Here is a 14,558-nt window from a genome sequence, read left to right as displayed (position 1 = left end):
CCTGTCTCAAAACAATAATAAAAATAAAAATAAAAAATAAAAAAATAAAAACAAATAAAACAACAACAACAACAACAACAAAAATCAGACCTGGCCTGAAAAATTCGAGCAGACAAAACTAGTTAGGCCTTATAAATGACCTTAACCTTGTTTGATTTGCAAACATAAGCAAAACTTGAGATATGTTTTATAAATGCATACATGAAAAAAAAAACTTAAGCTTATCTAGTCAGAAGCAGCCAACAAACCTATATAACTGGGGACTTTCCAATGGTAGTGATCAACTGTAAAACTAACTAATCAAATCTTTTCTTTGTTTTACTTCCACGGTCTTCCTACAAAAGCTTCCCCCCTTACTTTCCCTCAATGGAGACCCTGAATCACTTCTGATTTGAAGCTGCCCAATTCATGAACTGCTGTTTGTGCAAATAAACTCTAAAATCTTATGCCTCAGTTTACCTTTTTAACACTTATAATTTTCCATACCAAAAAATCACTTCCCAATATGTAAGCATTCAACTCACAATCTCTGTCTACCAAAGGCCAACCTCAACTCCACAGATAGGAGTGGACTCCCCTCTGAAAGTAAACACAGAGCTGTCACAGGCCTACTCACTGCACCCGTGGTCACTGAAGAGGTGGCGGTAGCACTGGGACAATGATACCACCAATACGAATACAGCTCTTCTTCCAGAATACTGTCTTAAATCGGACTTTTGGGGGAAAAAAAGGCTTACCTGGGAATAGTAACATCATTTATGTCAGGACATATGAAACCTTGTTCTAAGTACAAAATAAATGAAGTGAAAACTATCTTGAAAATACAATCCATTTATAACTTCACAATCACCTGCATTAGTGAAAACTATTGGTTAAAATGATGGTCACTGACTGTACTTATACTTGTTAATATCCATTTTAAACTATGATTTATTTTAAAATAATTGATCAAAGAACATTTCTAAAACTGAGAAAAATATAAAGTCTTATAATCTCACCACCTATGTCTTTTTTTTTTTTTTTTTTTTTTTGAGCTGGAGTCTCGCTCTGTCACCCAGGCTGGAGTGCAGTGGCACTATCTGGGCTCACTGCAAGCTCCGCCTCCTGGGTTCACGCCATTCTCCTACCTCAGCCTCCTGAGTAGCTGGGACTACAGGCGCCTGCCACCACACTTGGCTAATTTTTTGTATCTTTTAGTAGAGACGGGGTTTCACTGTGTTCGCCAGGATGGTCTTAATCTCCTGACCTCGTGCTCTGCCCGCTTTGGCCTCCCAAAGTGCTGGGATTACAGGCGTGAGCCACCACGCCCAGCCCACCTATTTCTTTTCTTTGCATACATGTTTGACATAATTGAGACCATACTTTATAGAATGTCATATCCTTTTTTCACTTATTATGGTTAGCATATTAGTATGTCACTAAAATTCTTCTGAAACATCTAAGATGACTGTATATTATTTCCATTCTATGAATTTTCCATGATTTCTCTAATTTTTATTGAACATTAAGGTTCTAATTTTTGCTATAAATGCTGCAGTGAACATCTTTGAACATGAATATCTTTCAACATCTCTGATTTCTTTAATAAATATTCCTAGAAATGGAATTACAAGCTCAAAAGGCATGCATAACTTTTTTTAAAAGCTTGTAATAAATACTGCCAAAGTGCTTTCCAAAAGTTTTACTAATTTACATTCCCACTACCAATATGAGTAACCATCTTACTACCAATCTTTATTATCAGTGAGTATTAGTATTTTCATTAAATCCTTAAGCTTCACATCATAACATTATACCTATAATCAAATACTCTCACAACATAATCAATAACAACTTTTTGTAAACATTAAGTTTAAATGAAGGCAAAGGGCCATAGTTAATGACAGTTCCAAGAGAGGGCCAGTCCCAACATCCAAATCTAGAGCAGCATGGAAAAGTGACCAAAAAAACAAAAAAACTAATAGTGCTTTTCAGTACTCTGAGTCTAAACAAAGGTCAAGTCCTAGTTTCGCCACTCGCACATGCATGCGCGCTCTCTCTATATATATATACACACTCTCTCTATATTTATACACTAAATATATACATATATACTAAATATATATACTAAATATAGATATACACTAAATATATATACTAAATATATATATATATTTTGTTTTGTTTTGTTTTGTTTTTTTGAGACGGAGTTTCACTCTTGTCGCCCAGGCTGGAGTGTAATGGCACGATCTTGGCTCATGGCAACCTCCGCCTCCCAGGTTTGAGCAATTCTCCTGCCTCAGCCTCCTGAGTAACTGGGACTACGGGCGTGTGTGTGCCACGTCTGGCAAATTTTTGTATTTTTACTAGAGATAGGGTTTCGCCATGTTGGCCAGGCTGGTCTCGAACTCTTGACCTCAGGTGATCCAACTGCCTGAGCCTCCCAAAGGGCTAGGATTACAGGATAAGCCACCGCACGCAGCCCGGCAACTCTATATTTTTATTATTACATTACTTCTCTAAGCTTCAGTTTCAGCATTTGTGAAATAGGGACAGGGATAACATAATATCCCTTTTCTAACAAAGGGCAGTTATAGGCACAAAAAAGATAATATAAACACTTGGAAGTGTTTCTTGTTACTCAACAGATCAACTCATATAATAGCTTAAAAACAGCATCCTGAAGTCCTTCTCTCAATACAGTAGGTAGGTGCACTAATTTACAAAACACAACCAGAAATTAACAAATTTCATGATCCAGACTTGAAAATGAGTTTCACTCTTTTACAACCACTCCATGAAATCATTGCTTATTACACCATATTAACATCCTGAATGTCTTATGCCCTGAATGCCAGTAGAGGTTGGTATCTCTCATCTAAAATGCTTGGAACCAGAAGTGTTTCAGATTCCGGATTTTCTTTGAATTTTGGAATATTTTCATATATATCATGCAGTATCTTGGGGATGAGATCCAAGTCTAAACATGCGATTCACTTATGTTTCATATACACTTTACACACATAGCCTGAAGGTAATTTTATACAATTTTTTTTTTTTTTCTTTTTTGAGGCAGGGTTTCCCTCTGTCATCCAGGCTGGAGTGCAGGAGCACAATCATGGCTCACTGTAGCCTTGACACCTCAGGCTCGAACAATCCTCCTGCCTCGGCCTCCCAAGTAGCTGGGAATACAGGCACACACCACCACACCAAGCTAATTGTTTTGATTTTTAGTAGAGACGAGGTCTTGCTGTGTTGCCCAGGCTGCTCTCTAACTCCTGAACTCAAGCAATCCTCCCACTTTGGTCTCCCAGGATTACTGGTTATGAGCCACCTCACCCAGCCAATATTTTTAATAATTTTGTACATGAAGTAAAGTTTTAACTGCAACCTGTCACATGAGGTCAGGTGTCGAATTTTCCACTTGTAGCATCATGTTGGTTCAAAAAGTTTCGAATTTTGAAGGATTTTTTACTTATATATATATATATATATATATATATATTTTTTTTTTTTTTTGGACAGTCTTGCTCTGTTGCCCAGGCTGGAGTACAGTGTACGATCATGGCTCACTGCAGCCTCAGCCCCCTGGGCTCAAGCAATCCTCCCACCTCAGCCTTGAACTACAGATGCGCACCACCATGCCTGGCTAATTTTTTTGTAGAGACAGGGTTTCATTATTTTGCCCAGGCTGCTCTTGAACTCCCAAGCTCAAGCGATCCGTTCATCTTGGCCTCCCAAAAGTGCTGAGACTACAGGTGTGAGCCAGCACACCTGACCCAGATTTTGAATATTATGAGTAGGGATGCTCAGCCTGGACCTGCATCTCTCCAGAAGCATCACAGTACTTACTAGGTACTTACATATACTGTTTCATTTAGTCCTCACTAAGAACTGTGAGATTGGCATTACTGCCCCATTTTGCAGACTGTCCAGCTTACAGACTGACAAAGCCAATAATCAAATCCAAGTGGGTCTGCCCAAAGCCCCACATCACACTGCTTAAAATTCAAGCCTGCATTTCAGTTCTTCATTAGTCTCCTTTATGTCAGTAACCAAAGTTCAGATTAAATATTTGCTTTATTTTCCAAAGAAAACCATTCCTTCAAACAATTTTCTACCAATTTCTCTGCTGAAATGGTACTTATTTATTACACAGTACCTAAAAATGAGTCCATAGGGAAGTGGAAAATGTTATTTTTTGAAGTTTTACGCATTCAGTATGCTTTGCATCAATAATAAAAGTATATTCATAAAAGTATACTCAAGTATAGGATATTAAGAATCTAACACTGCATATATTTAGGCATAAATGTGACATAATATTCCACTTATTTCACAAGCAATTACTGTAACTTAATCCCAATAGTTATTCTAATACCTTTTTGTTCTTTCTAGAATTTCAGGTTTGTTTTTTAAGTGGTTTCTCCCATTTTTCTCACCTTCAATTACATAAAACTGTATTCTACTTTCAGTCCAAATTTTGTGTTGCCTATATTAAATCCATTTCCCCAACATATCTAGACTGCTGCCAACTAGAGTTAATAAATTTTGAATGACTGCTCAGGATTTATTCTCTTTGTTTTTATATGCTATGTTATTTCCTTATACAATAGAGTAAGAATGAAAACAAGTATCTACAAGACCAGTATTTCTTCAATTTTTGCCTTGTGGAAGCTGGGTATTAAAATAAAAATAAATTAAACTCTTGGGCTGGGAACTCCCTGACCATATTTCTCTCACTGTGCTGGGTTATCTCTATGCCCTCTTTCAATCTTGAGTATATATAGTCAATAGGCACTGCATGCATTGGGGGAGCACCTGGCCCATCAAGGGCCTTTCCCAGAGGAAGTAATGAATAAAGAATAGATGAAGAGCTGAGCAGTGGTTCCTGACCTGCCAGCAAGACAGGAGGGGCAGCGTTTTAGATTTGAGTCACCTCCACTGGAGTCTGCCAGTAATCAGTTGTGTGACTTTAAGCATATCAATTAGAAACAGAAAGCTTGGCATCCTGAAAAGAAAACCATTCCTTCAATTTTCTACCAATTTCTCTGCTGAAATGGTACTTATTTGTAACACAGTTCCTTAAAATGAGTCCATAGGGAACTGGAAAATGTTATCTTTTTTTTGAAGTTTTACACATTCAGTACACTTTGCATCAATAATAAAAGTATATTCATAAAAGTATACTCAAGTATAGGATACTATGAATTGAATTTCAGCAAGACTTGAATTACACTCCTCATTATTTATCCAAAAAGGAAGAAAGAGCCAAGGATTTGTAAGTGATGTGACCAAACTCCAAAGGCTGTTAGTGGTATCAGCACATTCAAGATGCAAGTCCCTCTCTAGTCAACTGCACTTTCTACTAAATTGTGATTCACTGGGTGCCAATTTCTTCATCTCAAGATGTGATGATTACCCCCTTTGTAATACTACCCATCTCATAGGACTATGAAGACTAAAGAAAATAAGGTATACAAGAGCATTTAACAAATTTACAATACCACTTTATACTATCGTGGAGAGGGCCAAGAGACAAGAAATCTGGTAGCATTTAAAGTGCTAACAGCACAAAACAGAAGTATTATAAGGTCATCTCACCAGCCAAATCTATACTTTAGCCTAATTATACAATAAAAGCATTCACCTTGCCACTCTCCAAAAGCATCAGGGCAAGCCACAATGCCCCCTCACACTGGCAATTTACCATGAGATTTCTAATCAATAAGCAAAACACTGTACTGGTACTTCCTGCTCTGAACACCAGGTACCAGAATTTCAGCAGCCAGGTAGGTTGGAGTTCACAATCAGGCAGCCTAGAATTACACTCAGCCTGCAAATATGTTTTGATCAACATAATTTTTAATGGCAAATTTTTAAACTAAATACATTAAAATCCACCACACGCAGTGGCTCACACCTGTAATCCCAACAATTTGGGAGGCCGTGGCAGGAGTATTGTTTGAAGGCAGGAGTTTGACACCAGCCTAGGCAACATAGACACCGTCTCTACAAAAATTTTTTTTAAAACTAGCTCAGGCGCAGTGGTTCACGCCTGTAATCCTAGCACTTTGGGAGGCCAAGGCAGGTGGATCACCTGAGGTTGGGAGTTCGAGACCAGCCTGACTAACATGGAGAAACCCTGTCTCTACTAAAAATACAAAATTAGCCAGGCAAAGTGGTGCATGCCTGTAATCTCAGCTACTCAGGAGGCTGAGGCAGGAGAATTTCTTGAACCCAGGAGGTGGAGGTTGCGGTGAGTCGAGGTCCCGCCATTGCACTCCAGCCTGGGCAACAAGAGCAAAACTCCTTCACACACACACACACACAAAAAAAACAACTAGCTAGTACACGGCCGGGCAGAGTGGCTCACCCCTGTAATCCCAGCACTTGGAGAGCCCGAGGCAGGCACATCACTTGAGGTCAGGAGTTCAAGACCAGCCTGGCCAACACGGCAAAACCCTATCTCTACTAAAAATACAAAAATTAGCTGGGTGTGGTGATGCACACCTGTAGTGCCAGCAACTCAGGAGGATGAGGCAGAAGAATCGTTTGAACCCAGGAGGCAGAGGTTGAAGTAAGCCAAGGTCACGCCACTGCACTCCAGCCTGGGCAACAAGAGTAAGGCTCTGTCTCAAAAAAAATAAAAAAACACTAGTTACACATAGTGGCATGCACCTGTAGTCCCATCTACTGGGGAGGCAGAGGTGGGAGGATCACCTGAGACCAGGAATTCAAGGCTGTAGTGAGCTATTACTGTGAAACTGCACTCCAGCCTGATAGAACAACACCCTGTCTCTAAAAGTTAAATAAATAAATAAGAATACATTAAAATCCAGATTTCCAGCATCTTTTCCAAAAAAAATCAAAATATCCACTGGGCCTACTTCCTCACATGGCAAAAGCAAGTGGAGCTGAGCAGCAACTGCCCCCTTTAGTTTGGGCCTGTGCTCTCCAGTTCATCAAGGCCCAGCCTACTCATCCCAGTACATAACAGGCACGGACTTGGAGACCACTGAGGAAGATGCTCAAACAGAACAATAATAATAATTTAATGAAGATTTGTTTACTCTTTTTTGGCCAGTTTTTTGTGGCTCTATCACACATTACCTGTGTGACTCTTAAGTAACACATTTAACCACTAAGCCTCTTAAATACAAGCTGAAATATGCTGACTTCTGAGTAAAAAAACTTCACAAAAACGTCAAACTCACAGAAACAAGTCAGGGCACCTCCCATGGGGAAAAAATGTATGTGGCCGGGCATGGTGGCTCACGCCTGTAATCTCAGCACTTTGAGAGCCCAAGGCAGGCGGATCACCTGAGGTCAGGAGTTCGACACCAGCCTGGACAACACAGCAAAACCCCGTCTCTACTAAAAACACAAAAATTGGCCAGGCGTGGTGGCACCTGCCTATAGTCCTAGTTTTGAACCCAAGAAGCAGAGGTTGCAGTCAGCCAAGATCATGTCACTGCACTCCACCCTGGGTGATACAGCAAGACTCTGTCTCAAAAAAAAAAAAAAAAAAAAAAAAAAAAACAACACATAACGTGACAGAAGTCCTTGTCATATAATTTGACATCTACGACTGTGTCCTTAACAGTAAGGCCTATACATTAGAATAACAGATTGCTAGCAAATTATCTTAGCCTGAATCATATAAATCCACTCAATGCAAAAGTTTCTGAAGTCTTCAGGTTTGAGTCAATAAGCAAAACAAGCTCCCCCGCCAAAAAAGAAAAACATTTAAAGTAACAGATGAGGCTACAAGCTCCTTTAGTGCAAAGGCCACTTCCATTCCTCATGATCCCTCCTGTCTCACAGTGACTGGCACACCGAAGCTACAGCTCAAGAGCCAGTTTCTCTCTGAAGCCTTTCCAGAGGGACCCCATCCACATCACAAAGAACAAGCAACATGGTGCAGTAACGAAGAGTGCACATCCCAGTGTTCAGCACATAATCCCCTCTATCGTACAGATCTACCAGCAGCATAAACTCAAGGAAGTTATTCAAGGTCTCTGTGCCCCAGTTTCCTCATCTGTAAAATCAGGATGCTAATAACACCTTCTCACACAAGAAAAAAAATGAGATAAAGCATTTAACATCATGCTAGCAGAGTAAGTACTCATTACCTATTACCTACCATCATCAGTGTTCCCTTCTCAGTGCTCTAGGGTACCCCTGGGGACTTCTACCTTAGAACCCACAGTACTTTATTATAGTTCACCCACGCACACACATCTCCTCCACTAGAATGTCAACAACCTCAGGATAGGGACCCAATTTTACTTCTTTTCGTATCCCCAAGGTCTAACATTTTGCCTGGCACTGCTGAAATGAATCACAGATCCTCGAAGTACTTATTAACTGGAAAAGTTATTAGCAGAAATTGGAATTTACCTCCTTTGCCTGGTATTCAAACCCTCACTGACTCTGACCACTATTGCCCCTCCAACTTTATGTCCTTGTACTCTGCTAAAAGAAGCAATGACTTGCTTGACTCAGGCTGTAAACTCATTCACCACTCTAAAACCATGCCTCAAGCATTATACCTTTGTATCTTATAGCTATTTATTTTGGGGGACTTTACCACAAACCAGGCCCTTTATCCCCATTAGTTCAATAAATACTCACTACACTCCATGTTGTCAATATTATTCCCTAACCTAACCCCTAGTTGAAGAAAATGATGCTTGGGGTTATGTGCCAAAGGTCACATATCCTGTAAAAACAGGGACCAGGAATTGAATCCAGAGTCATGCTTATTTTCTACAGACTGTTTTCTCTGCTCATATTCAAAGCTGAGCTAACCTACCTGCCATCTCCTTGCCTTGGAAGAGCACAGTCTTTGCGTTTAAAAGATCTCTGTACCATTCATTTTAACATACAAATGTTTTGTTCTATATACCTTTTTGTTTCAATATGTACTTGCATAAAGAGAGAGATGGTGTGAGGAAAAGGCAAGATATGTAATGGAAAAAGAACAGATTTAGGCATCAGAGAGACGTGGGTTTGAATCCTGGCTCTGTCTCCTAACAGCTGTTTAATTTATTCTGGGTCTTCCTAATCTGTAAATTGAGGTTAAAGTGATTAAACAATAGAAACCCCTATATAATACCCAAATACTAGGCCGGGCGCGGTGGCTCACGCCTGTAATCCCAGCACTTTGGGAGGCCGCGGCGGGCGGATCACAAGGTCAGGAGATCGAGACCATCCTGGCTAACACGGTGAAACCCCGTCTCTACTAAAAATACAAAAAATTAGCCGGGTGTGGTAGCGGGCACCTGTAGTCCCAGCTACTAGAAGGCTGAGGCAGGAGAATGGCATGAACCCGGGAGGCGGAGCTTGCAGTGAGCCGAGATAGTGCCACTGCACTCCAGCCTGGGCAACAAAGTGAGACTCCTTCTCAAAAAAAAAAAAAAAAAAAAAAAAAAAACCCAAATACTCAAAGTTTAGTTTACCTCAAATCATGAAGCCTTACCTGGCCACATCCCATCCCTCAAAGGAGAATAACCCATTCCTCTCCCGCACTACCACCATCACAAGAACTTTCACACAATGTACTTATCACTGTGTTAGAATTATTCATTTCCCTTATCTCTCTTTCACTAAATTGATCTCCCTGGAAGCAAAGACTGAATCTTACTTATCTCTACACTGCCTACCATGGTACCTGGCATATATATACATATATATATACACACACACACACACATATACATGTTCAGTAAACATTTGCTAAGTTAAATAATTGTAGATAAAAATGAGTGCTTATAGAATTCTAGAGGAAAAATCATTTCCAGCTGGGGTTGTCCCAAATTGGTTTGGCGAGGCCAACTCAGCTGAGCTGTGGGAAGCGTCTCAATAGATTGAAAGAGAAAAGGGGAAACCTAGGCAGGGTAGGGAGAATGTTCTACAAAAATCAATGGAATAGGAAAGAACAAAAAAGATTAGAGATCCTACTTATTTGGAGTAACGGACCAGGGTGGGGTAATTAAAGAAGGAGACCTTTTCAGACAGAACTGGAAAGGTAACCAGGAGCCAGATTCACAGATGTAAGGGGGTGTAAGTGCAGTCTGGGACACACAGTTGAAGGTAGGCATGAGCACACAGATGAATGGGAAAGGGCTACCAGCATGCCCCAAATTCCGGAGGTGTGTCAACTGAAAAACATGAACACAATTATTGCTTCATCAAGAACTCTTTCCGTGTTTACTAGGCACCTTGTGTGGGCTCATAAAATATACGGAATAAAACCCATATCTAGGCTTCTGCTCAGGTGGGTTTTAACATTAGGGATCCGCCCCTTCTGCTTGTCAGAGAATGAGGACGCTGCTTTTTTTTTTTTTTTTAAACCAATGTGTCTCCATTTGACTGTTCACACCTGGGAAAGTTTTGAACTTTGCCGATTTGGGTTTATAACATGGTGCTTTGCACAGTGCCAGGTACTGTGGTGGGCTTCCAAAGTTACTTTCATTCATTCAAAAGGAAGTTTTAACCAATTTCTGAGTCAATCTGGGAGTCTCTGGTTAAAGTCATACTCTTGTTTACACTACAATCTCTTTTTCCCAGCCTTCAACAAATCTAAAGGACTCCTTGCCACTCCCATAAACGAAAGATGAATCAAAGTTCCAGAAGCACTGTAGCTAGAAAAGTCTGTAAGGCTGTTAACCCCTTTAAGGGGGATGGGAAGAAGGGACTCAAGGAAACAGGGACCACACAGTCAATGCTTGAAAACCTTGATTTTCACATTATGAAGACCAGGGCACCTAGATATTGCCAAGTGCAGGACCAGAAACTGCCGGAGTCAACTGCACCTCCCACACCCACACTACCAGGTCCGCTGGCTTCTTTTCCCCTAAACTACACACCCGCCTCAGACTCCTGACAGCCTCCAGTTCAGGAAACCGCCACGAAACGAATGCTCCCGGGCCACCTGAACAAGGGCCCGGCAGGCGGCCCGCTGGGCAGCGCCGAAACCGGAGGGGTGAGAGGGCCGCCAGGTGGGCAAGCTGGTGGGCTGGCGGGGAGCAGGCGGCTGGGGCAGGGAGCTGGCGGCTGGGGCAACCTTTACCTGAAGCTGCTTCCACACTATGGGCCGGGTCGGCCCCGGGACACGTTCCTGAGGGGAGGGCCCGGCTCCCCCACGCCTCCCGGCCCCTGCCCCGAGCTCTGCACTCTCGGGATCCACGGGGACCGGCGCTCCTCCCGGCCCGCTCAGCTGCCGCTTCCCGGGTTCGCCCTCATGCCCCTGCTGCTAGCCGCCGCCGGCCGGCCGAGCAGCAGCCCTATTACCCTGAGCCGCACACGACCCGGAACCACACTCCGGCGTTCCGGAAGTCCCCGACCGGGAAGGAGCCTCTGGCTGGGGACGTAGTGCGCAAGCCCCAGAGCTGAAAGCAAGGAGCGGTTGCTTCCCGCGGGGCGGGGCCGGGAGGGAGGCCGAGCGCATGCGCGCCGCTTCTCCAGTGCAGGGAAAGGCCTGGGTCGGAGACTGAGTTGTGGCACCATGCGCCAGTGCCTGGACTTATCTTGAGCGGGAATCAGTGTTAGGCTTCTCCATTGAATCTTCTTTCTCCCCATTTCCACGGAGAAAAGCCCTTAATTCGTCCAGAAATGAATGATGAGGCAGCTTAGCCTCTGTATGAGAAAGACCGGGGTTCAAATGCCAGCTCTTACAACTTGCTGTGTGTCCTAGGACGTGACACCTGTCCTCTCTGAGCCTCGGGTTTTCCCATCCACAGCAATAGTTTCAACTTTAGAGTATATTGCTGTGGGAATCGAATGGGATGATGCTTGAAAAACACCCAGCATAGTGCCTGACACATAATAAACATGCAGTCAATGTTAGTTATTTCTCTTATTATAATATCTGTAATATGGAGGTGATAATCTTCCTCAAGCCCTGCTGGGAGGTTTCCAGGAGATGTGGGAGGACTGGCACAGGGCAGAAGTTCAGCGTTGTCTCACGCTGCTCCCTTTCTCTCTCACGGAGAAAATCAGTAGAGAAAATCACGGTGAAGGGGGAAAAAGGATTCAGGCAGTGCAGTGAGACTGTTCTCTCACCTGAAAGATGCTCGGGGAAGTCTCTCAAAAAAGCACCTTAGCAAAAGAAAAAAGTCAAGGTTGAATTTCAGCCCTAGGGGACCCCTACCAAATTTTAAACTCATTAGTAAATATGCCATGGGCCAGGCGCGGTGGCTCACACCTGTAATCCCAGCACTTTGGGAGGCCGAGGAGGGCAGATCACTTGAGGTCAGGAGTTTGAGACCAGCCTGGCCAACATGGTGAAACCCTGTCTCTACTAAAAATACAAAAATTAGTCTGGCGTGGTGGTGTGCACCTGTAGTCCCAGCTACTCGGGAGGCTGAGGCAGGAGAATGGCTTGAACCCGGGAGGCGGAGGTTGCAGTGAGTGAAGATCAGGCCACTGCACTCCAGCCTGGGTGACAGAGACTCTGTCTCAAAACAAAAAAACAAAACACATCATGGGTCCACCCATGTATTTCAAATATGGTCATCCGTTGCTTAATGATGAGGACACGAGAAATGCATGGTTAGCTGATTTTGTGGTTGTGTAAATGTCATAGAGTGTACTTACACAGTGTCAGAGCCTACTACACACCTAGGCTGTTTGGTATTAGCCTATTGCTCCTAGGCTACACACCTATACAGCATGTTACTGTACCGAATAGGCAATTCTAACACAATGGTATTTGTGTATCTAAACATCTCTAAATGCAGAAAAGGTACAATTAAAAGACCATGTTATAATCTTAGGGGACCACCATCTTATATGCACTCTGTTATTGACCAAAACATCCTCATTCCACGCATGACTGTATATGATTGATCTCTTACCATATGCCATTACTGTATATAATTGGTATCTTACCACATACCTATACTGGGGGGAATAGTGAACCTCAGCACCCAGACACACTCTTCCACACACACCACCACAGTTCCATCAGGGACCTGTTAGAGGCACTCTAACAAAGTAGCAGGTGTGAACAAGTTTAGATATTTGATTTTCTGAGGTCACCAGGTTATCTGTTCCTTCCTAAATCTTACTCTGCATTTTCCATTCTCTCTCTCTCTCTTTCTCTCTCTCTCAAGTTCCAATCTGAAGCACAGTTGGCTGTCTCTCAGACACGTAAAACTCGACCTATCTAAAACTGCTAAACAGTTATAGATTCTAAAGAGTAAAGATTTCCTAGCGCTTTAAGAGGCCAAGGCAGGAAGATCGTCTGAGCCCAGGAGTTCAAGACCAGCCTAGGCAACATGGTGAGATCCCATCACTACCTTAAAAAATGTATCTCTATGTAGGCCAGGCACGGTGGGTTATGCCTGTAATCCCAGCACTTTGGGAGGCCAAGGGGGGCGGATCACAAGGTCAGGATATCAAGAACATCCTGTCTAACATGGCGAAACCTCGTCTCTACTACAAAAAAAAAAAAAAAAAAAAACGAAAAATTAGCCAGGCGTGTGGCACACACCTATAGTCCCAGCTACTTGGGAGGCTGAGGCAGGAGAATTGCTTGAACCCGGGAGGCGAAGGATGCAGTGAGTCAAGACTGCACCACTACACCCAAGCCTGGACAACAGAGTGAGAGTCTGTCTCCAAAAAAGGAAATATATATATATATGCACACACACGTATATACACATATATATTATATATTTTAGCCAGGTGTGGTGGTGAATGCCTATAGTCCTAGCTGCTTGGGAGGCTGAGATAGGACGATTGCTTGAGCCTGAAAGGTCAAGGCTGCAGTGAGACGTGATCATGCCACTGCGCTCCAGCCTGGATGAAAGAGCAATGCCCTGTCTCGGAAAAAAAAAAAAAATTAGAAAAATAAAAAGTAAATACTCACTCTGCCACTTACAAGTTTTGTGACTTCATCTCTCCAAGTTGCTTCTCTAAATATTCTTATCTTTACCTGGAAAATGGGAATGACAAAAGTCCTACATAACCTCATTTGTTTGTTGTGAGGATAGAATGAGCTAATACATGTCACTTACACAGAACAGAACCTGGCATGTGACTATTATTTACTAATGCTTACGAGTATTAGTATACCTCAGTCCATAAGCAATACTTATTGAGTGCCTATTGAGATTCAGTGGTGAAAAAGCCAGGCAGGAACCCTCCCCTTAAGAAGCCTTGTAGTCAACTTTGACTGTGGGTTTGAAATACTATACTATAGTTACTGTGGTAAGTTGGCATGTAGTGATATATGGTAGGATTTCAAGGACAGTATTGAGGGCCCAGTTGAGAATGGAAACTAAATGTATGGTGATACTAATATGATAGTTTGTGTGATTATTCTATAGCTAGTTGAAACAGTCACGATACACACACCCAAAGAATGAGAAGCTGGATTGATCTAAGGAAGGATTTTGCCAGACAGGTGTGCTGGGGTCATATCAGCTTTGAAGAGTGCTTAAAACAATGAGCCATAGAAAGTGTGCTGGATAGGGAAGCAAGAGAATTCCAGAAAAACAGATATCACTGGCCTAAAGGTCTCAAATAGATGTAATGGAAGTCACTGATGAAGGAAAGCAGAAGGTTGG

General features: G+C 42.4%; 1 protein-coding gene across 18 annotated transcripts in view; it reads right to left on the bottom strand.

Moving 5' to 3' along the window:
* Positions 1-11,309, bottom strand: part of MAPKAP1 (MAPK associated protein 1) — a 271,024-nt gene extending 259,715 nt beyond the window's left edge. For all 18 annotated transcript variants that reach the window (XM_074016541.1, XM_074016545.1, XM_005582208.5 and 15 more), the window contains exon 1: positions 11,057-11,309. The gene's annotated coding sequence lies outside the window, so the exon portion shown is untranslated. The remainder of the gene's footprint in view (positions 1-11,056) is intronic.
* Positions 11,310-14,558: the final 3,249 nt, after the last annotated feature.

The sequence above is a fragment of the Macaca fascicularis genome, chromosome 15 (assembly GCF_037993035.2).
Source record: "Macaca fascicularis isolate 582-1 chromosome 15, T2T-MFA8v1.1".
Taxonomy (NCBI): domain Eukaryota; kingdom Metazoa; phylum Chordata; class Mammalia; order Primates; family Cercopithecidae; genus Macaca; species Macaca fascicularis.
Note: the sequence above shows the minus strand (reverse complement) of the source record. Positions and strands in the feature narration are given on the sequence as shown.